Raw genomic sequence first — 25,720 nt, 5'->3', positions numbered from 1 at the left:
GGGTAATGTGGCCACTAGACGCTTACTAGCAAACATTACTCCCATGCCTAGTTTCAGGAATGATCTCAGTATTCCTGTTCCACATAAGGTTACACACAACATTCATGACAATCATATTCTAACGTATTCTTGTTTTAAACCAATTTGCAGTGATCAAACCTATCAGAACCATATATCACCCTATAAAATATCTCTAAGGATCATTGAGGCACACAAGCCCTTTGACCACACAAAGGCCACAATCCTTTGATGGTGGAAAAACAATAATAAGCTATTCTTGAAACTGATTATATTTATCAGCTTTGCTAATAAAATTTATGTTAGCGTGAAACTGAATTAGGCTACTTTCAAATATTTCACCTGTTCCCTAAATATCGGTACTCTACATAGAGTCTGGTGCACTTGTACCAATTTACCTATGTTTTGGCCTGCTCATTGTCTTTTCACATTTTGAACATTCTTCCTGTGTCCATGTGGTATTTTTCCTGGTGCTGCAGATTGATAATTGGTAACTTTAAAATGCTTCAGTATGAGTGAATGTAGTTGACTGTGGTGCTGTTCCATTTTAATGTCTGTCATCACAGACTTTGTTTCCTGTTTTGTGCCTTTTGCTTTTTTGGTGGGCTCAGGCTTCCCATTATTTTGTAATAGATAGATTTATACTGTAAACAGAACTTTATTGTCCCCTAAGGGAAATTCACTCATTACAGCAGCAGCACAGAATATAAAGCATGGCACAAAACATTAAAAAGTGATTACTGTTAAGTAAGACACAGAACTACCTACATAATATGATAATGGCATATCAATATAAACAAATAGTACCCCTTTGTGTCTTAATGCAAGACACATACTGTATATATTGATATGCAAAAACAACTAAATCCACCAGCAATTATTTGGATGTGCTGATCAGCATTTTAATGTTTATTTTAAAAATTTCACAACTTTTGCCACTTATCCATATACTGTAGTGAGCAGGGTTATAAAAAAAAACTGGAGACTATCCCAAGAGCTTCAGGAAGGGAAACCAAACCTGGATGGTATACTGAATCATTACATGTCATTCACAAAACAAGAGTCACCATTTAACTTAACAGTCATATCCTTGGGCTTTGAAAGGAAACCAGAGTACCTCAAGAAAAACCACCTAATTTACACACAGAGAGCATGCTTAATGCAAGCAGACAGTGACTGAGATTTGAATTCAGATGCCTTGATCTGGGAATCAGCAGTAGAAATTACTTCTAAATTATAATTCTCTTTAGGTTTTTTAAGTTATATGAACAAAATTGGCGATCCTAAATTGTGCTTGTGGGTGTGTGTGTGCCCTGCGGTGGGCTGGTGCCCTGCTCGGGATTTGTTCTTGCCTTGCACCCTGTGTTGGCTGGGATTGGCTCCAGCAGACCCCCGTGACCCTGTGTTAGGATATAGCAGGTTGGATAATGGATGGATGGATAGATGAACAAACACCACTGTAGTCAGGGCACAGAAACAAATATTTTAGTACTTTAAAGGTCTAACACTTCAGATACTATCAATTTTGTAAAAAGTTGAATCAATAATAAAAAACATGTAGAAATGTTTTTACATTTGGTATTCCAAATCTGTACGAGGAGGTTCAGCACCTTGATAATGACTGTCTCTGAACCAAGGACTACAATAAGTCAGTATGGGAAGGAACATAATGCAGTTCAATGTATCTTATGCACAGAATAGTCAGTATTTATAAAGCACTTTTCATGGTGTCACATATGTGTATCAGTGGGTCAACCTCCGAACTCCTCCTAGGTATGTAGTTCCCACCATGGCCACTAGGGCATGCTGTAGCTAGCTGTGTTATCTTCTTTTCCTTCTGCAGTACTGAGAAAACCGGCAAGATAGGGCCACTGACTTCGCCCCTTCCAGTCACTGGGCCATAAAAGCACAATCACCCCGAAGGAAGCACCAGTTCCACTGTAACCTAAGAATCTCAAGATTACTTTGCCCCAACCTAACAGAAAGCTACCATTTCTTATACTTTTGACGCCATCAGGCGTTTGTTTTCTTTTGTTTAACCCAGGTGGCTGGATTTACACCCTGACATTTATTTTGTCAAGATTCTCATTCCGTTGGTTAAAATTATTAAAAAGAACTTCACATAAATTGCATTTTATAAACAATGTCTTATAATATAAATGATAGTACTTTCTGTTTTTTTCTATTGGAGCACTGTCAGGAATTAGAGGGTGCTGGGATTGTTTTCTTTTTTCCCGTAATTTCTATTGTGTTTGTCTTTTTTTATTTTAGTTAAAAGTTTTGTTTCTTCTGCTGACTTTTTTGCATGTTGGTGTTTGCCGAACCAAACTTCAATTATGCATTTAGCAAGTATTGCAGATGTGTACCCACCAGTGTTGGGGAGTGCTACTTTTAAAAGTAACAGTAGAACATTAGAACAATCTAGATGAGAAAAAAACCAACCTTCAGACCTACAAACTTTGCAAGTCCTATCCACTTACTTCTTCTAAAATAATATCAAGTCTAGTTTTGAAAGTCCCTAATGTCCTACTGTCTACCACACTGTTTGTTATCTTATTCCAATTGTCTATGGTTATCTCTGTAAAGACAAACTTCCTCATATGTGTGTAAAATTTACCCTTAGCAAGTTTCCATCTATGTCTGTTTTTTTGATGAACTCATTTTAAAATAACAGTCCACTGTACTAATTCCCTTTATCATTTAAACACTTCAATCATGTCTCCTCTTAATCTTATTTTGCTTAAAATTGAAAAGGCTCAGCTTTTTAAATCTTTCCTCATATTTTATCCCCTGTAGCCCTGGAATCAGCCTAGTTGCTCTTTTCTGTGCATTTTCCAACACTGCTATGTCCTTTTTGTAGCGCTGAGACCAAAACTGTGCACAACACTTCAGATGAGTACTAACCATTGCGTTATAAAGTTTGAGCATAACTTCCTTAGACTTGTACTCTACATATCGTGCTGTATAACCTAACATTCTTAATCGCTTCTGAACACTGTCTGGCAGTTGATAGTGTTGAGTCCATTACAATTGCTAAATCCTTCTTATAAAGTGTAATTTCGATTTTCAGACCTCCCATTGTGTATTCAAACCTAAAATTTTTACTTTATATATGTAATACTTTAAATTTACTTACATTAAATTTCGACTGCCACAAATCTGCTCAAGCATGTACTGTATGCTGTCCAAATCCCTCTTTAATGATTCAACTAATTCTAGATTATTTCCCAGATTGCTACTTATATTCCTATCCAAATCATTCACATATATTAAAAAACAACAGTGGCCCTAGCACTGTCCCCTGTGGAACACCACTCTTAACATCGGCCAGTTCTGATGAGGTTCCTCACACCACAACCCATCTGCTTCCTGTGTGTGAGCCTATTTTGCATCTATCTACAAACATCACCCTGAACACCCACTTCTTTTAGTTTGTTGCCCAATCTTTCATGTGAATCCTTGTCAAATGTTTTCTGAGTGTCAAAATAAATAATATATCATAGAATTCTGACATGTTGGTAGAACATGACATCCCTCTTCTAAACCCATACTAACTGTTCAATAATAGTCCTATTCTTGCCATGTGTTGCTCAGACTTTCCCTTAATAATTCCTTCATTTAATTTACCTGTGATGCACGTTAAGCTTACTGGCCTATAGTTGCTTGGATCTGCCCAGTCACCCTTTTAACATAATGGGATAATATTTGCCATTTTGCAGCCCTTCAGAATTTCCCTAGTGTGTAGTGACTTCCTAAAAATATGCATCATAAGTTTATATATGTACTTGCTAACCTGCTTAAGGACTAAATAAATATTATGTGATCCTGGTGATTTGTTTGATTTCGACCTATTTAGTACCTCTCCCTCTACAATTACCAAATCACTCAGTACATCCTTAGTAGTCACTTTTACTGCTGGGAGGTTATCTACTTGCTCACATATGAAGACCTTAGAAAACTATGAGTTTAGAGCATCTGCTATTTCATTCTCTGCATTTTTTTCAAATTCCCATTATTATTCCTTGAAAATACTGAAAAAATCACTTTGGGTCATTTTTCGCCTTATCTGCTGTATTCCTCTCTGTCTTTTAGCCTCCCTTATATCCTTCTGAATTGTTGCCCTCATGTTCTCACATAATCAATGATTAACACTGAAGTTATTAATCTTATATATCTTATACAGCATTTTTTTTCTTCCTTTGCAGCTTCTTTTTCAACTCTTTATTAACCCACCACACAGTTTTGTAAAATGTCCTACTAATTCCAAATTTAGGAATGTACCTGTCCTGCACTATATGTAAAACATTTTTAAACCTATTCCACTACTCCATTACTGTTTCCACACTTAAGCTTATCCCAGTCTCTCCTCATTGCTGCATCTCCTCAAATTTTGTTCTAACAATGTTAAACTTAACCACGCTCTACCACAACACTGAGAATTGTATATTACTAGCTGTCCCCTACGGCTCCGCCCATGTAGTAGTGAAACAGGACAATCCTTAAAACTCAATAAATGAACATGTATCACTAGCTAAGCGGAGGCAAGATATGCTCCAAAATGTGGACAGAGGCAGACCGACTCGAACGGAGGCTGGCCGTGAGTGAAGAGGGCCTGCCCAGTTTCCAATTCCTGACGTCACGGGTTCCCCCTCCCTCGGCCCACAGCCTCTTTCTCAGATTAGCGGGAATAAATTGCTCCTGCAAGGGAACTATGACACTTAGCACGATGAGAGAAGTCACAAAATCAACCGGAATGTTCAAACAAGTTATAGAAAAAAACTTGATCTAAATCTGTTACGTAGTTCTCTCGTGAAAAGTGGACAGACTACAGACAGAAAGACTCTGGATTTTACATATATAGAGATGGTCAGTTGACCCTAGTGGTTCAATCACTTCTTCACCCTCAATTCTATCCTGATTATTATAAAATATTAAATCTAGACAGGCTTCCCCCTGTGTTGTTTTTTTAACATACTGTGTTAAAAAAAACAGTCACTGATTACTTTTAAAAACTCCTGCTCTTGTGCTCCACTATTTGAAGAGTTATCTTAGTTAATATTCAAGTAGTTAAACCCCCCCCCCCCCCCATGACTATAATATCTCCCTGTGAACTTTCCTTTTTAATATTACGAAAAAGATGTGCACTGAAATTACTGTCTGCAATGAGTTGTCTATAACACACTCCTAAAATAAGGCCTCTTTCCCTAATGCTTTCCAGATGAAGCTAGATGTCCTCACTAAGATAAGACTCATCAACCAACTGAAGTTACTTAGTTATCTTACTATTAAAAATGTAACTAAATATGTTATATAGTTACTTATTATAACAAGTAATAAATTACAAACATTAAGTTACTTTTGCATTACTTTTTCTTGTTTTGTATGAAAAACTGCACATTTCATTGGCCAGAATTTGTTATTAAATCATAAGCCCAGATCTGGCTCATGCCAATATTTTGTCTTCATATGCTGCAGGTAGGAAATTAGTTTTGTTTTTCTACACTGTAGAGCCATAGTGTAAGCTGGGCATTCCATCAGGAGAACAAGAAATTTTAGGCCAGCATTAGGGGAGCCTCCACCTAGGGAGGAAATGGTGCGTGAGCTACCTAAAATGGCAATGTAATAGAGCAATAATCCATTAGCCTTTGGTATCGGGTTAGGGTCTTAATAATTGCGCCTTTGGGATGACACTTTAAATTTGTATTTTAGACAATATAAAAAACATAATAAAACATTAGATCCATCCTTTTTTTGCAGACTGATAGAAGACCCTTCATGGGATGGTGTCTGGAAACTCCTGACAAGCACTTGCATTGGTTGGGTCAGGTACCAGGCTGTCCCTTAACCTCCTTAGCGTTAGCCCCGAGTGTTACTCGGGTTGAGAAAACCATGCTAAAAGGGTTAGTCCCAAGTGTCACTCAGACAACTGTATGGATGTGTCTTGCATAAGCATTAGAACTGAGAATCACTTGAGCTGTAAAAGTGCTGTCAGTGCTGCCATTCCTTGGAGAAATTACATCTGAGTGTAGGTTTTCATTAATTATGAAATATTTGCATTTAAACAACAATGAAGACTTTGATGAGAATACCCCTCTAGCACCCACACTGAAGAAAATTTGGGAGATATACCAGGCCATTGTAGCAAAATTTCTGAGTGTTTATATTCTGGCCCATGACGTCAGCATCAATGAAAGTCTCATGGATACAGTACATCGTGTCAAAAAAAGCAAGATTTGGCATAAAGTTTTATGAGCTTTGTGAATCTAAAACGGAATACATTTGGAATTTGGTTCTGTACACAGGGGAATGGACGATGTCTGATCTGAAATACAATCAGTATGCCGTTGCTACGTCATTGCTGCGAACTTTGATAGATGCTCTGCTGGACCAAGGTTACTGTGTAATCATGGACAATTCTTATACTTTGATATTTGACATCTTGCTGCAAAGAAAGACTGAGATATACGGAACATTGGCATCAACCACCATAACATGCCTGAAGACTTTTGCAGAGCTAAATTACAGAGAGGTTCGCTAGTAGCATGGCAAAAGGGTAAAGTGCTTGCTGTGAAATGGAAAGACAAGAAAGATGTTTGTCTTCTTAGCACTGTATATAATGCAGCTACAGACTCTGTACAGGCAAAAGGCAACAAGTACGATACGAAGCCTTGTGCTGTCGTCGACTACAATAGCACGATGGACGGTGTAGATTGTGCGGATCGAGAATTGACTAACTATCGTGTTACACGGAGGCAACAGAAGAAATACTACAAAAAGATATTGTGTCATCTGGTAGAACAGTGCATTTGGAATGCATTCATTCTATACAAAAAAAGCTGGCAAAACTATATCTCATGCAAACTTTACATGACAGCTTGTAGAACAAATCATTGCCGCAAATCCACCGTCCAAAATACTGCTAGAGAGACGTGGTTGACCGAGCACATCACGGATGAATCCAGAGCATCTTATTGTTAGATATTTTATTGATTATATACTTCCAACAGAAAAAAAATAGAATCCAACTCATACCTGTGCAGTGTGCTGTTCAAAAACTGATAAATCTGGAAAGAAAATCCAAAAAGAAACACGCTATTAATGTCCCGACTGTGACGCTGGATTGTGTCTTTCACTATGCTTTAAGATTTCCCACACTAAGGACTCATTTTGAGATTATATACTGTTTTGGCATCAATAGTAGTATTATTATTACTGTTATTATTATTTGTGTTATTATTGTTCATTTCAAATTATTATTTTTATTCATCATTACTATTATTATTTGTATTATTATTATACTTTTGAGATATAATAAAAGGGTGGCACAGTGGGTACCGCTGCTGCCTCGCAGTTGGGAGATCTGGGGACCTGGGTTCGCTTCCCGGGTCCTCCCTGCGTGGAGTTTGCATGTTCTCCCCGTGTCTACGTGGGTTTCCTCCGGGCGCTCCGGTTTCCTCCCACAGTCCAAAGACATGCAGTTTAGGTGGATTGGCGATTCTAAATTGGCCCTAGTGTGTGCATGGTGTGTGGGTGTGTTTGTGTGTGTCCTGCGGTGAGTTGGCACCCTGCCCAGGATTGGTTCCCTGCCTTGTGCCCTGTGTTGGCTGGGATTGGCTCCAGCGGACCCCCGTGACCCTGTGTTTGGATTCAGCGGGTTGGAAAATGGATGGATGGATGGATATAATAAAAATGTAATTTTTTCATGCCAAAGAAAATGCAATGCTTTTTGCATGTTTTTTGGAATAAAATTCAACACTAAGGAGGTTAAACACCACATGAGGCTACACACCATGTTTTTCAATCTGCCACTTTAATGTAATATACAGTGTGATGGATGGCCGGGCCCATGCCTGGCCGGGACACCCCTTCACTACATCTGCCAGGGAGACAAGGGTGGGAAGCCCAGTATCTCCCCCAGATGCTAGATGGCAGCCTCCCTGGGTTGCAGCGGTGCCTCAGACTCCCCCAGGGCTTCATGGGGGTTAGAGTTCTGTGCAGCTCTGTGGGGTTCCGCAGGCGCTGCCAGGGGGTGTTGCAACAGGAGCTACTGGCCCCTTTTGGGCACTGGTTTCGCCATACCCGGAAGTGCAGCCAGATGTCAATAATCAACCACCTGGAGCACCTCCAGGTGCCTGATAAAAGGGAACCAGCGACCACCACTCAGCGGCCAGAGTCGAGAGGAGGAGGACTAATCTTGTGGACGAGTGGTGGTGGAATAGAGAAAAGTGCTTTTGTGTGTTGTTACTGTGCTTGGGACTGTGTTGTGGCTGGAGGGTTCATGGGGAAGACGTGCCCTCCAGCTGAAGAAAGAAATAAAAGCCTTTTTGTTGAGTTTTACACGTGCCTCCCGGGTCTAATCTGTGTTGGGTCGAGCGCTGTATAGAGCCTTTCTTACAAAACCCAATAACATACATGTAGAAAATTTAATCTTAATTTAAATGTCTGAAATATAAAATAGTACTTGCGCCTTTCTCAGTTGCTGCCTTTGCCACCTGTGTGTCAAGCACCCTTTGCAACTGCCTGATTTTAAGCAAATGCCGCAAAGGTCAGATGGCTTGAGAAGTTCATTTTCACGTTAAAAAAAAAAGTGACACAGTAATAGAAATCTGTTTTTTTTAAGTAAAGTAGGTATTTTTACTTCAATAAAATAAGTATTGTATTATGTTACTCTTTGCTCTAAAAAGGTGCGTATTGCACATTACTTTTACCCCTAACATGGATGCTCACAAATGCTGGTTTTGGATGAAACATTCTGGTCTTAGAAGTGTTTTCATGCAAAGTACATTCTGCCTATGTCTGTGTGGGGTTTCATCCTGAATATTCTATTGTCCAGGGATGTTTCCTGCCTCTGCAGCAGTGTTAGAGCCTGTCCCCCTGTGACCCTGAACTGGATTAAGCAGGTTTAAGAACGTTGTGTTGTGTGATATATGAAGTGGAACTGAGTTAGTTTTCCAGTTTTTTTTTTTTTTTTTTTTGTGCTCTGGTGCACCCAACCGTTTTGTTGCTATGATAGATTCAGTCTGGTCTGTGTTCAGGATTAGTAGCGGTCAGCTTGTTTTCCTGGGAAACAATTGTTTGATTTATTTATTACTGTAAATGCTTCAGTATCATGGCGGTTTTTTATTAGGCACAGAATTCTGCCACATGAATGTGGTTTGTATTTCATGCTTTCTCTGTCTCTCTGCCATGGTCATTATGTCTTAGTGCCTTACAAGCAGTTTCAACTTCATCTTGTCTGCACAGTCTGCTGGCCCTCAGCCTGTCCCTGCTCTGTCTTTAGCATTATTTCTTTGTATGTATCATAACAGAACATTACTCACTACATCAATAACTGAATGTTTGTTCGCTTCATGTCAAAATACTAATTGTTAGGGGCACATTTTGCTCATTTTCTGCCATCTTTTCTCCTTATTTTATACATTTGTTTTTCTTTATTTTGTTTAGACTTTAGCACTAATACTATGCTGTTGTCACTATTACTAATGTGTGATGCCACGACATTATTACATTAAACATGTGGCATGCAGAGCATTTTATTTGTAGTTTTTGTTTGGGCTGCAGAAAAAGTTCCTCATCAAAATATTAATTATTTTATTTTGATTTTGGCGTGAATTGGAAAATTTTTAGTGATGAAAATATACGAAAGTGAAAGGCACTTGAGAATTGGGATTTTGTTTTTTTTTTGTGCCAGATACCTTAGGGATTCTTGTTAAAGTAGGAGTTGTTTAGCATACCTTTTTTGGATTTTTCTTTAGTTCATTGTGTATTTTTTGTGTGTTGTGTTGCTTGCATCATCTTCTAATATCACAGCCACCTGACACATAATGCTGTTGATGGTTATTTTAATATTTTTGTGTAAAAGAAAACAAAGAACTTTTTGTTTTACTCTTGATTTAGGACTTGAGATCTAGACTAAGTACAGTTTCCAGATTGAGGATTTATGTTTCTGTTATACAGCAGTTCACCCTTTGGGTTTCTTTTTCTTTTTCTAGGGGTTATTGCCTTCTCATTATTGAACAACTGTCTGCATCTTTAGGTTTCTCTTACTGACCATGCACATAGTTGCTTTTGTTTTTGTTCACTCATTCATTTAGTAAGACAGTGGCAGTGTGTTTTGTCCAGACAGAAAAAGCTTTATGGATTATTTGTCTGACATGTATGTTCCTTTGGAAGCTGGGAAATGCAGTTCATGAGACTGTTTTTATTTCTGCTGCTTAGCTAACATTCCATGTGACTGTGGTTCTCCTTCTTGTTTTGTCCACTATGTGCTGAACGCAACTAGCCAGCAGCTGCATTATCCAGTTTTGTCTTTGAAGTCAGCCAATCTCCATGCTAGGCTGCTGCTCTGTTCTTATCTGTTTGTCTGCGCAGCTAGTTGAGTTACAATTAAGCACTGCCAAGATTAGTAAATAATGTTTTTATTTTCTTAATATGTTTACTATTCCTTTGGTGATGTTGTGTTCACGGATGTATTTTGTATACAGGTGCCAGTATAGCTGTGTTGGTTTTTCATGGGCATTGCCATTTTTTGCATGTGTTTGAAACGACAATGTGTATTGCCAGGTACATAGTGCATGCACCAAGTGATATTATTGTAACCAATCTGAATTGGTTACCATAATTTTGTAAAAAAAAAAAAAAAAAAGAGGACCTCGCAAGAAAGCTTTTCAGCATTCTTCTACACTTAGAATTCTGACAATAGTTTTGTTATTGACCTTGACTACCTAAACTGGGTGAATAATCTTTACACCTACAGTGTTTTGACCCTGGCAACATTTTGACACCCCCTTTGTAACATATTTTATATGTCTGCCACTTGATAAATAATAAATCAGACCTGATGGATTTTTATAAAAAAAAAAAGTCCTAGCTGTCACAACGTAAGATTAAATCCGGTAAAATGAGTGATTCAGAAATTCAGAGATTAAACCCCAAATTAGAAGGTCCTCAAGGTACAGTCAAAAAACATTACAAGCAAGGACTTTCTAGCTGTAGTATTTTTTATGAGCTACTGTTGCTGCTGTCACATTTCTAATGATCTATAACTGTTATTAAAATTCAAATTTCATTTTCAGAATTTTCAGAAAAAGTTGCATGAGCATTCTTAATCAGTACAAGATCATATTTGATTTACAGCCTAGCTGTCAGGATTTAACATTCATTTTTACATTTTTATTTTCATTCCCTGGCCTTTAAAAGTCATCAAGGCACTGCTTTGAAGTTTTGGGCAGCCAAGGAATTCAGCAGTGACATTTGTTTTTTGTATTTATTGGTATTACGAGTTTTTTCATAGGCTTCAGGGATTCTACTCTTATAAAGCTTTAAGCCTATCGCAATGAAGCACATTAGGGTTTGATTTCAGTTTACTGTAAATTTGCTAACCGTGTCAGCATCAACACTTCTTATGGAACCCTCAAAACTAAAAGCATTAAGGAAATCTCAAAAACTAAAAACATTATACTTACAAAACGGCCTGAAACAGCATGAAAAAAACACCTAGCAGGTCACTTTACTCAACACCAAACACCAGAGCAGCGGCTGATCATTTTGTCCTCTTTGTCTTTTTATATCGTGATCTTTTATGTTCACTTGCGTGGTGTACAGGTACGTGTGATGCCGCTGAAATAACAATTTTTTACATTCAAATCTGAAGTCATGATCCTCTTCCTAAAAAGAGTGCCTTGCTTCCTGCAAGTATAAGTTAAACAGCTGCCCAAGAGTTAAGTTCCTTTGAGTTTTCTACATGAGTTAGAGGTAGAGTCGACCATGCGATTGAGCTACAGCCACAGCAATTTAACTTACATTGTACAGATTATGGTGATGAAGTGGGAGATAAATCCTCAGATCCTCAAGGTTTGTATTGCACAGTACTGAGGATTTCACAAGCATCTGATCATTTGGTACTTATATCATGAGAGTTGAAAAAGTAGCAATTGAAATTTATTTCCCTGAAATTTCTTTCTACTGTTGACAAGCACAGTTTACAAACATTAACATAAAAAGCTCTTTGTCTCTTATTCTACCAATTAGTCATCTATGAGACCTTTGAAGTGTCAGGAGTCTGTACCTTTCCAAGTCCTATTTATCACCTCAGACAGCACTAACTGAGAAATAATATATTTTAGTGCACCTTAGTATAGAATGGAGCTTGTTATGCCCCTGATCTTCTCCCTTTTAAGTCTTCTTAACACTTATAAAACAAACCTCTTTTATATCCTTTAATATCAATCATATGAAAGAATTTACACTTTGCTGATTTTTGCATATGTGACATTCAGTTGCCATGATGAGCTATAGGCATTATATATTTGGTGCATAGTGATGTCCCTGCTATGCTTATCACAAGGAAATGCTCTTGACCTGCTGACTTTACTATAGAAAAAAATTATATTATAAGATTTAGCATAAAGGATACATCTGGTTTGCTGAATGAAGTGCTTTCCAAAGTCAGGAAGAACAGTTTTGCTAAGTTTTTCTTACATTCTTTACTTTTCTCTATCCAGATGTAAGCAATCAATCAATGTCTTCTTGGAGGGACTAAGTGACAAAAAAGGCATTGAATGTTTGCTAACTAGGAGGCCGTTTTGCCTACAAAATGAAAGTCCAATTAAACTCCTATTTATAGTAGCTTTGCTTGAATTATTAAAATCCCAGTCCGCCATCTGCTACTGTTACCTAGTGCCTAAGTACCCAACACAATGGTAACGTTAGTTAACCCCTGTCTAAGTCAGTCTTTGATGGAAAGTAACTTAAAGCACTAGTTTTCTAATCTCATTCATTTCACAGCAGAGGCCCAGAACTTCAGTTGCATATGTTATTCATTTGACTTCCCTAAGTCAGAACGATTCTGAGCTGGTTAGAACATTCCCTTCTATTTTAAAAGGTTCTTTTTTTTTATTAACAGTTAGGATACTTCCAGAAGAATAAAGTGAGGCATTTAGTAATGCATGAGGATCTTAGAGTATAACTGCTTCTTCTCTACACCAAGATTAATCAGATGAGGACAGTTTCTGAGGCTAGGGTAGCCTGGCCTTTTTTGCTTGGCATGTTGCATGGTTGTAGGTATATAATGGAATTGTTATATGTTCAATGGTTGATTATATTACTCTTGGTTACTGGGCCCCGAAGAAGAGGTGCTTCCTAGAAACACGTCGGCCAAATCTATACATCTTTATTATTTATTAGATCCATGTGTGGCTTGCAATGTTTATTTGATGTTTGTTTGAAGTTGACTCTTATTAGTTTTTGGTCATATTTATTTTGTTTAATATGTCTTGATTTTGTACGTGCTTTTATTTACTGGTAAGAAATTAGTATTTTGTCCCCTGGTTTATGTAAATATTATATGATTGGGTTGTTGTTGTTGTTTGTTATATGATATGTATAACTAGTAACAATGTACTGTACGATAATGTGCAAGGAATACACTTGACTTATAATAATAAAATAAAAAGTGTAATAAAAATCATCACCCCGAAAGCGGACAGTAGAAGTCATGTAGTATATGTGTACCAAATTTCAGGTCAATAGGTCAAATGGTTTGCGAGCTACAGGTGATTTAAAATCCTAGACAGACAAACAGATATAATACAGTAGAGTATTATATAAGAAGATTGGTTGATTATTGACTCAGATATATTTACTTATGGAAAATTATTAAACATGTGTACCTAGTGGATCTATATTTTTTAGTTCTTGTATAAAAAAAATATACATTTGGTACAGTATGTATGTTTAAAACAAGTGTTCATATGTTATAATATATTATTAATTTAATACAGTACATTTAGTGTCTGCTTACTTGGTATGTTTGTTTGCTTGGCATGTTGCCACCACAACCTTAAAAAGGAAAAAGAAATCAAAAGTCACAAGGTGAGAAATATGTACAATGTTTATTGTCCTAGTTAACTAACATACAGTGCATCACAGCCTTATTCCAAAATGGATTAAAATGGATTAAATTCATTTTTTTCCTCAGAATTCTACACATAACACCCCATAATGACACCGTGAAAAAAGTTTACTTGAGGTTTTTGCAAATTTATTAAAAATAAAAAAATTGAGAAAGCACATGTACATAAGTATTCACAGCCTTTGCCGTGAAGCTCAAAATTGAGCTCAGGTACATCCTGTTTCCCCTGATCATCCTTGAGATGTTTCTGCAGCTTAATTGGAGTCCACCTGTGGTAAATTCAGTTGACTGGACATGATTTGGAAAGGCACACACCTGTCTATATAAGGTCCCACAGTTGACAGTTCACGTCAGAGCACAAACCAAGCATGAAGTGAAAGGAATTGTCTGTAGACCTCCGAGACAGGATTGTCTCGAGGCACGTATCTGGGGAAGGTTACAGAAAAATTTCTGCTGCTTTGAAGGTCCCAATGAGCACAGTGGACTCCATCATCCGTAAGTGGAAGAAGTTCGAAACCACCAGGACTTCCTAGAGCTGGCCGGCCATCTAAACTGAGCGATCGGGGGAGAAGGGCTTTAGTCAGGGAGGTGACCAAGAACCCGATGGTCACTCTGTCAGAGCTCCAGAGGTCCTCTGTGGAGAGAGGAGAACCTTCCAGAAGGACAACCATCTCTGCAGCAATCCACCAATCAGGTCTGTATGGTAGAGTGGCCAGACGGAAGCCACTCCTTAGTAAAAGGCACATGGCAGCCCGCCTGGAGTTTGCCAAAAGGCACCTGAAGGACTCTCAGACCATGAGAAAGAAAATTCTCTGGTCTGATGAGATAAAGATTGAACTCTTTGGTGTGAATGCCAGGTGTCACATTTGGAGGAAACCTGGCACCATCCCTACAGTGAAGCATGGTGGTGGCAGCATCATGCTGTGGGGATGTTTTTCAGCGGCAGGAACTGGGAGACTAGTCAGGATAAAGGGAAAGATGACTGCAGCAATGTACAGAGAAATCCTGGATGAAAACCTGCTCCAGAGCACTCTTGACCTCAGACTGGGGCGACGGTTCATCTTTCAGCAGGACAACAACACTAAACACACAGCCAAGATATCAAAGGAGTGGCTTCAGGACAACTCTGAATGTCCTTGAGTGGCCCAGCCAGAGCCCAGACTTGAATCCGATTGAACATCTCTGGAGAGATCTTAAAATGGCTGTGCACCGACGCTTCCCATCCAACCTGATGGAGCTTGAGAGGTGCTGTAAAGAGGAATGGGCGAAACTGGCCAAGGATAGGTGTGCCAAGCATGTGGCATCATATTCAACAAGACTTGAGGCTGTAATTGCTGCCAAAGGTGCATCAACAAAGTATTGAGCAAAGGCTGTGAATACTTATGTACATGTGATTTCTCAGTTTTTTTATATTTAATAAATTTGCAAAAACCTCAAGTAAACTTTTTTCACATTGTCATTATAGGGTGTTGTGTGCAGAATTCTGAGGAAAAAAATGAATTTAATCCATTTTGGAATAAGGCTGTAACATAACAAAAGTTGGAAAAAGTGATATACTGTGAATACTTTCTGGATGTATTGTATATAACATATTGTACTTTGCACCAGCTGAAATCAGAAAATGTAACACACAAAACATGAATTGGTTGATACAGTATTTGGAAGTGGATTCAGAGTGCAAATTATATGAGAATTTAGATGAAATCATCAAAACATCAACCAACTGATCTGTGAATTGCTTTTCAATCTGGTTTTCAGTGGGAAGTATTATTCCAGTAGTGACTTTAAAAAGAAATATTAGAATGATATGACTTTTTAAAATCTCACCCAAATGAAAAGTGGTAATTTTATTTGAGCTATTTCCTACAAAAGATCATGATGTGTAGATGAAAGGTGAAAGAAAATGTTTATGCAGCACTTGGCCCAGCATCATTTCCTTTGCTAAATTCGGTATTCTGATCAGTTGTCCGTATGTTGTAAGCTCCAGGGCATGTTGCATCAGTCACCCCAGTTTTTCCTTTTTTCACCTCCAAAAAGAAAGCACTTGTCAAAACCTCTCTAAAAACAGAACTTGCTAGAAATGGCTGTCACTTGCAATGAGACCTGCAAAATGTGAATAAAATCCTCACAGTCTCACACACTGCTTGGGTCATGGGCAAAATACTGCAATAGATTCATCACCTTCATTTTTTAAAAGATTTTATAAACTCCACCACTTTTGCTAGCTCAAATTATAGAGTTCTCTAAGGCTCTGTAAACTAATAGCAACAAAGTGATTCAATTATAAAAACACAAAAACCTGTAGCAGAGAAACCTGCTGGTTGTTGAGAAAGTTTTGTTTGCATTTAGTCATGACTATGGCAGTTGCTGGGTGATTGTTTATGCATCTTTCAGCCCTTTGGACCAAGACTAGAGATCTCACAGTCTCTTCAGGTCTGGGCCCTTGAGCAAAATAGTTTTATTCCTCTATTTTCTGTGCAAGTTCATTCAAGTTCAATAAAAAGTTATATTTGACAGAAGTCTGAACTGCTTCTTTCTCAATGCTTAATGCTACAGAACCCACACCATATTTATTCACAATGTGTATATTATAATTTCAAGTGTTATCTTCTTTACTATTATATTTTTAACAAAAAAAGATGTTTAACTTTAAAACAAGTATGGCCTTGAGTAGTTTCTGAGTCAATATATATGAGGAAATGTTTCTCGGAAGTCCCTTTTTACTGACTACCATGGCAACCAAGGCTGCGATTTGCTTTGCATTAGAGAAACAAATATATTAGATCTATGTAAAGAAATGCCTGTAAATCATTAGGTACAAGTCTATAAGTTGAAATTTATCATTTATATTACCTTGGTAATTGAAAAGCTGAAGTATAATTCAACGCTGAATAATAAGTAATTATATCTCTGGACATTTTATCACATTATATTAACAGGTCATCGGTTATTCCACTTGTTGGTACCCCTCCATGAAAAAAGGGAAAACCCACAACTGTCTCTAATATAATTTGAAACTGACAAAACATTTTGGCACTCATCATTGATTATTCTGTATTAAAAACAAAAAATCAGATGTTGCTTTAGAGTTTTGATTCAACAGAATATTTAAAAAAATAATACAAATTAAAACGGCACGGCCAAAATGATTAGACCCTTAACTTAATGTTTTGCTGTGCAATCTTTAGAGGCAATCACTGCAAACAAGAAATTCCTGTAGCTTTCAGTGAGACATAGACACCTGTCAATAGGTACTTTGGCCCACTTTTCCTGAGAAAACTTCTCTAGCTGCCTCAGGTTTGAAGTGTACCTTCATCAGATTCCATGTATCAGTTCTTTCCATAGATGTTAAATATAGGATTCAAATCAGGGCTCATTAAAGGGCAATAGTCCAATGTTTTGTTCTTAGCCATTCCTGGTTGCTTGTAGCTGTGTGATTTGAGTTATTATCCTATTAATGGTTCCATGGCCTGTGGCTGAGATATAGCTTTATAAAATTGGAGAGTACGTTTCACTCCAGAATGTCTTTATAGTTAAGCAGCCCCAGTTCTACTTCCATGTTTCACAGTAGGTATGGTGTTCTTTTCTTTGAAAGCTTCATTTCATTCGTCTGTGGACATAGAGCTGATGTGACTTGCCAAAAAGCTCCAGTTTTGTCTCATCTGTCTAAAGTACATTCTCCCAGAAGCTTATCAATTTGCATTTTAGCAAATTCATGTCTGGCTTTTTTAAGCTTTTCTTTCAATAGTGGAGGCTTGCTGTATCTATTGAGCCCACTGTTACTCAACAAGCGACTGATGGTTTGATCAGACACTGACGGACCTTGGCCTTAGAGTTGAGCTTGTATCTCTTTTTAAGTAGTCACTGGCTTTTTGTCTACCATTCTTACTGTCCTTCTGCCCATTCTGGGATCGATTTTCCTATTACAGCAGTGTCCTTGGAAGTTAGCTACAGCCTCATGGACCTTAAACTTCTTAATAATATTTGCAACTGTTGTCACAGTAACTTCATGCTGTTTGGAGAAGGTCTTATTGCCTTTGTTATTAACATGCGTGTTTATAATTTTCTTTCTGATCTCCTCAGACAACTCTCTCATTTGCTCTTTGTGGTCCATGTTCAGTATGGACACACAATGATACTTTTCTCCATTTAAATAGGTTGAATGACTGATTGCACGATTGGAGACATGTGTGATACTAATTAAAGAAAACAGCTACTTTGAAAAATCAGTCTAATCCAGTTATTTATGACATTTTCTAGGGGTGCCAAAAAATGTGTCCAGGCCATTTTTAGAATATCTTTGTACAGTAGAATAAGGAATACATGATCTCTTTTCACACTTGTTTTGCTTTACTTGATGACATATCAAAGGCATGCAGGTATACATGGGACGATTGCTTTTCATTTAATTATTTTTCTGGAGGTATACAGCACTTTCTCAGTGAACTGTAAGAGTACCAACAAATTTTTCCACATCTGTAAAACCCATGAGAACATTGCAGCTTATTGTGAAAACTTCATAGTCTTATAGTCTATATGTAAAGATGGCCATTGGGAGGGAGCTACTTTTCCCTGATTAAAGCACTTGTGGCTGACAGCCAGGGCCCATGCCCGGCTGGGACGCTCTTTTGACACTTGGTCCAGGGGAACAGCCATGGGCGGCATACTACTTCCCCTGGAACGCTTGGTGGTAGCCCCCCTGGGTTGTATCGGGGCCGCAGACATGGGACTTCGGAGCTCAGCCCTGTTGGGCTCCGTGGCCACCACCAAGGGGAGCTGTACAGCTTCCTGGGCCCATGTGGGTGGTGATGCAGCCACACCCAGAAGTGCAGCCAGATTTAGGTCATCAATCACCTGAAGCACTTCCGGGTGGGCTATAAAAGGGAGCCAGAAGCCACCATCCGGGAGCCAGTGTCGGGAGGAGGGAGACAAAGCTGCCTGGGAGGAGTGGAGGATTGTTCTAAGGAAGAATAAGAGTTTATTTGTGTTCTGTTTTTGTGCTTAGGGGTCTGTGTAGGGCCTGTGGGACATGGGGAAGACGTGTGCCTCCATTGTCAGTCTGTGTTGGGTCGGTTGTGGTATAGCGGGTCCACAGCTCCCATCAAAGGCCAGTTTAAAATAAATAATCACCGCGCTTGCAGCTTGGTGAGGGGGCGTGGTGGTTGTGTGGCTGAAGCAGTTCTCAGGGCGATTCGCGATGTGGGCATTTCTCACCTAAGTGCACAAGTGAGAGACCGCCCGCAACTGTGATTGTTCCTGGGGCTGCTGATTTGCCACAGCTGCCATGCCCTCTTGATAAACAGAAGCGTGATTCGGCTAAGGAGGAGGAAAAGAAAGACTGAACGAAATGGAGGTTGCAGGAGAAGGCAGGAAGCAGGAGGAGAAAGTCGGTGCGGGAGAGCAAGTGAGTGCAGGCTCGCATGCAGCTGTACAGGTAGCTTGGGTGTTAGGCCGACACCTGAGGAGTAGCAGTAGTGGCCGCTCCTGCAGAGTTGACTCTGAAAGGTGGGAGTGACCGGAAGGTGGATGACTCTCCGCGGAAGGCAGCAGGAGTCGGGACTTGGGGTGTGTATTCCCCAGCGTGGGCGCCCTGGTTGCTGTGGAACCCAAGTCACTGTATGGAGGACCCTACCGGAGCCAGGGGTCGGTAAGGCGATCCGAACAGTAGGACAGTACAGAGAAGGTCAGCTGCATGTAGAGCGACTCCCCTGTTGAGAAGCCCAGATGGGAGAAGCAGTGGGGCTGCCAGTAGTAGAAGAAGGATGCACCGGATTTTTAAAAGGACAGCTTCCAGCATGGTTTTAACCTTGTTGTTTTAAAGACTTTTTTCTATTGTTTTAACCTCCACGTTTTCACTGTTGTTTTATGGATTATTTATTTAATGACTCTTTTTGAATCACTGCACTTTATTTAATTTGGACACTTTGTTTTTGTTGGATTTTAAATAAAAGCACTTGGCACTTTTATACACCATCCACTTGCTCTATTGTTGTGCCTCACTGCCTAACTCATTGGTAGCATTACCGACAGTGACGGGTTCCAGGGCTCCCGGACAGCAGACGGGAGCATGTAGCAAACTCGCATCGTCACATCAGTGCCAACAGATCGCTTATTTCACACACTGTAATTTTATGCAATTACTAGAAAACATTGAGAGATCTGGTCCTCGAAGAAAGGTGTCTCTTCTTACTAAACATAGCACCCCAAATCACTCTGGTGATGGTGCCACTACCTCTTTTGTGATTTAACAGAGTGTATGAGTGTCTTTTCAATCAGAGTTTATGACTTGTGTTTCCAATGAAAGCAATGTGCTCTACTGTCTGCACTTGTCATCATGGTTCTTTTCCTGTCACACATGTCTTGTGCCTGTGTCTCTGTTCTTTTCCTGTCAGCCTTGCCGCATAACCTCACCACCGCTTGCCTTGAGAAAGACCAAAAGCCCAATTACTTGGACAAGATAGCACCTCCAATTTGTGGATCGTATTATATGAAACATGTTATAATCTCCCAATTAAGACCAAGATCAGAGCTCAAAGCCTAGTGATTCGTAAGTTATTTGCATGACAGCTGGACAACCCATGGCTATTTATATATATACTAGACATTAAGCCCGTTACAATAACGGGCGCTAGAATAGTAGTGCATAAACATTAGTAGGAACAGTCTATATTAAATGGCAAAGGACCGTCTATTTTCTGTTACAGTAATACTGGCTTGTATGTGGCTGTAATATGCGTCACTGTATTGTGTGCCTTTAATTTTCTCTCACAGTAATACGTCTCTCCAGCAAGTATTTTAATCTGTGCTGGCGTGCAGCTGATTATTGTATGTATGGCGTCTCCCCAGCAATGGATTTTATGTGCGCGAAAATAAATCTACTTTTAAAAGTCATTCTATTGTAGTATCATGAAAATTCGTATATTTAGGAAAAAACTTTACCGGGCCAAGTTTGTTAATCGCAAATCTGACATCCTCAGAGTGAACACTTGCACAACAACAAACACTAATCCCACCTCTTTGGGGAAGCTGGTCTCCGCGTCTCAGTACCCGATTGGATTTTTCATGCGTTATGTTTTAGGTCTTACCTCATTTGCAGAAATCCCATTGGATCGGCCGCGCGATATTTTATAGGTCCCGCCCTCTCTGTCTTGTGTGACACGTCAGGCGGCCTTTGAAGCATCGCACCGTGCCCCGCGCATGCGCACTTCACCAGAAGACAAACACACACGGACACCTGGACGCACACAGGGATTTTATTAAAGAGGATATATATATATATATATATATATATATATATATATATATATATATACACATTGTATTGTTATCTTAGCCATTTGGAAATCAGATGGAAGATTAATCTTATCGTTGTAAATTTATAATTCTAACATATTCATATATTCCAGATTTTTTTCGACATTTTTAAAAAACTACAAAAATACCATTTTGAAAATGTTAAAATGTAGCATAGATTGTGACTACTATTTTAATTGCACATAGTTAACACAGTAAGCCTTCTTTTCAGTGTTTCAGATATTTATGTGTTTTTCTCTTATGCTGCTAGGTTCTGAAAAATGCGTACTGAGATTTTTCAAACATGAAAAACAAAAGTTTTGAGGTAATAAAGTTATTTAAGGTAAGGAAGAAAGGGGTTTCTAGGTAAAGGAATTATACTCACAAATCGTGATGCCTGAGGATGGAAACATGTTACATGTTAATTAGCACATGTAAGTAAGAATTTCACTGTGCTCTGTACATGTGACAATAATGATCTACAAATACTGCATTTTTCATTCATTTTTTTTCAACAGTGTATCTCCTTTGAAACCGTGATAAACATTCATCCATCCATTTCCTAACCTGCTTATCCAGAGTTGTGAGGGGTGGGTGTCTGTTCTGGCAATACTGTCACTGGTACATGGTATCCGCTCCCAATAAACATATCTTATAAAACTGCTGTTATGCATCATAAGCTATAAAAAGTTACAATGGTCACAGCTATATAAATAAAATGTATTATTACTATTATCTTAATTAACAATTACTACTGAGGCATGATTCTCACATTATTGTTCTACTCAGTTTATCATCCACAGAACTGGATTCCAGGTATAATTGTAACATGAAAATTCACTATAAGAAGAATGTTGTTAGATATAAAGTAAATTATAGAAAATCTTCTAAAACAAGCAATGTTACTAGGCACAATTATTGAAAAAAGAAAAAAAACCTGTAAATTCAGTACCACAAATGCAGTAACAAATCTAAGGAAACCAGTATAAATACTAACTGGAACAAATGTAAAAAAAACTGAACCACTGATTAACTTAATGCCACATCAAAAAAATGAAAGAAAATGACTAGCTACTTTGGCACCATCTGTTTTTGACAAGTTAATCCTAAAACAAAGCTTACCCTAACTTAAAAGCTTTTTGCTTGTTTGTTTGTTTTAACTTAAATAGATGGTTTTAGCTAGTTTGTACTGAAGTATATGCTGCATTTTAGTGAAAACTTAATTCATTTCTATCTTCAGTTTTTCACTCTTAGTCTCTCCCTCTACATACAATATACAAAGGATGTTGAAGGTATTTCCTTACATTAATGCTTCTCATATTTTATTACTTTCATTCATGTGGTAATGTCATTTTAAAACAGGTATTATTAGTTATTATAAAAATATCAGTATTTTATAAGTGTTCAAATCCTGATTTGCTGTTTCATATGTAAAATGAAAACTGAAGCTGCAAAGAAAACTTCAGATGTAGAATAACTGTTTCATTATATAGACAGATAGATAGATAGATAGATAGATAGATAGATAGATAGATAGATAGATAGATAGATAGATAGATAGATAGATAGATAGATAGATAGATAGATAGATACTTTATTAATACCAATGGGAAATTCACATTCTCCAGCAGCAGCATACTGATACAATAAACAATATTAAATTAAAGATTGATAATAATGCAGGTAAAAAATAAAACCAGACAATAACTTTGTATAATGTTAGATGTTAAAGTTTACCCCCCCAGGTGGAATTGAAGAGTCACATAGTTTGGGGAAGGAATGATCTCCTCAATCTGTCAGTGGATCAGGACAGTGACAGCAGTCTGTCGCTGAAGCTGCTCTTCTGTCTGGAGATGATACTATTTAGTGGATGCAGTGGATTCTCCATAATTGATAGGAGCCTGCTTAGCGCCCGTCACTCTGCCACAAATGTTAAACTGTCCAGCTCCATGCCAACAATAGAGCCTGCCTTCCTCACCAGTTTGTCCAGGCGTGAGGCGTCTTTCTTCTTAATGCTGCCTCCAGAGCACACCACCGCGTAGAAGAGGGCGCTCGCCACAATTGTCTGATAGAACATCTGCAGCATCTTATTGCAGATGTTGAAAGACGCCAGCCTTCTAAGGAAGTATAGTCGGCTCTGTCCTTTCTTGCACAGAGCATCAGTATTGGCAGTCCAGTCTAATTTATCATCCAGCTGCACTCCCAGATATTTATAGGTCTGCACCATCTGCACACAGTCACCTTTGATGATCACGGGGTCCATGAGGGGTCTGGGCCTCCTAAAATCCACCACCAACTCCTTGGTTTTGCTGGTGTTCAGTTGTAGGTGGTTTGAGAAGCACTATTTAACAAAGTCATTGATTAGGTCCCTATACTCCTCCTCCAGCCCACTCCTGATGCAGCCCAATGAGAGACATTCAAAAAGTTTCTGCACTTTTATATATTTGTTGGAAACGTTGATGGCAGGAGGAGTAGTAATTGGTTGTGACTGAGAGTGTCAAGTGACTAGTTCTGTCTGGCAAGCCGGCTGCCCTTGTAGTTTAGTATAAGAGTTATCACCCTATGGTGAAGATGGCTGCGAAGCTTATAAATTGCACCAAAGAAGAACAGCATTCTGTCATATGCTTTTTGTAGGGAGAAGGTGTGCAAGGAGCACAAATTCATCTCCGCATGTGTGCTCAGTATGGGGAGCACATATATACAGTATATCTCGTAGGGTCGTCTATGAGTGGATTGAAATGTTCAAAAATGGCCGTACTAGTGTGATGGATGCAGAGCGCTCCGGATGTCCAGCTACAACCACAACCATGAGGAATGATGTGAAAGCAGCGTTGCATCAGTGGCTACGCGCTCAACCAAAAACATTTTTTGCTGATGGCATTAAAAAGTTGGTATGGCTCTGGGAAAATTGCATCACAAAGGTAGGTGACTATGTAGAAAAGTGATGTAATTTGTATTTGAAATTCTTAACAAATAGAGTTAAAAAAAGTGCGGAAACTTTTTGAACATCCCTTGTATTTACAGTCGAATACAGAATAAAAACAACATGTCATATGCCATAACCTAATTGTGTGCTTCATGTTTCAAATATACAGTAAGTACATTTACTGTATGTATTAATAGAAGTTGATTATGACATACAAAGATTGAATAAAAACTGTCAAACTTTATTAGCATTATAATGGTCAGGCTTGTTAGGAAATAAGCTAACTAAGATTTGGATAGTGCATCCCAAGGATTTTTGCCAGTGTCAACTCCACTGTCATAGTTGCAGATTAGTAAATGGATATTTTTTCAGAATAACTAGATTTGTACCTTTACATCCAACAGATTCTCAATTACAGTAAAACCTGATAACTGGGGAAGCCACTCCGTTAAGCTAAATTAAGTGGAACCATTCTAGTAGTTTCATATGTAACAACAAATTTGGTTGATAAAAATGATTTGTTTGCGTATTGTCACTATATTGTCATTGTACTGCTCACTTTATTTTGAGTAACATAAACTAGGTAATATTTCTGATATACAAACCCATAATATAAAACTGTGTGAAACACAAAATGCAAATCTAACAATTCATCAAAACAGTTCTTAAAACTAATATCCAAAATGTTGGAGCATCGTAGAACCCTGATTGCCAAGATTCATCACATCTTAAATAAAATGTGGATGCAATAGTCAACCTTTGTTGACTTGGTACACAAAAAGGATATTACCATACAAAACCTAAAGCAGAGAGGAGCACAGCATGATATAACTTCCAGTTCTGCTCAAGCTTTTCTTTGTTTGCTTTGCTTTGTCCTCCTTCTATTACTAACTGTCACCAATTTACCAGTAATCTGTTGATACGTAATTAACATAAAATATGGTTCCGATGCATGATAATCATATATTCCAGCCATCTTTAAACTATACATTATTTATTATAATTACTTTGTCACCTGACTTTTTGTAATTTCTGTTTTTATATTTGTAGTCTTTAAAAATTACAACGCAAGGGTTATACATTGAAACGCTAGTTTTAATATGTGCAGGCTTTGTTAAAAGAAACCTAGCCAGCAATATCTATGGCTTCAATTACAGTATACTATGTAGCAGTGTTGAATGTAATATATGAGCAGTATTTCCACATTCTACTAACTTACTTCAAAGAGTGCACTCCTAATGAGGTGTTAGTAACATTGACAATGGGAACTTTCAGTTAGAATTTTAGCTAATGAATAAAATCATCCGTCACCAAGGTGTATTCTTTATCAGTTTGTACCAGGTGTGGTGTAATTCAGTTAACAATTATAGGTTATACACACCATTCTCAACTATAATTATATAATATACATCAAAAGACGTAGATATTTGTCAAAAGTTAGCCTCCCCAAATGTGGCATGGCTAGATGGTTGACACTATTATTACTGGTCATATAGTAAAAAAACCAGTACTTTCCACCATTAATTCTGAACAATTGGAACCTAACTTCAAAAACAACTGCTACTGTACAT

The sequence above is a fragment of the Erpetoichthys calabaricus genome, chromosome 7 (assembly GCF_900747795.2).
Source record: "Erpetoichthys calabaricus chromosome 7, fErpCal1.3, whole genome shotgun sequence".
In the NCBI taxonomy this organism is placed as follows: Eukaryota; Metazoa; Chordata; class Cladistia; order Polypteriformes; family Polypteridae; genus Erpetoichthys; species Erpetoichthys calabaricus.
Note: the sequence above shows the minus strand (reverse complement) of the source record.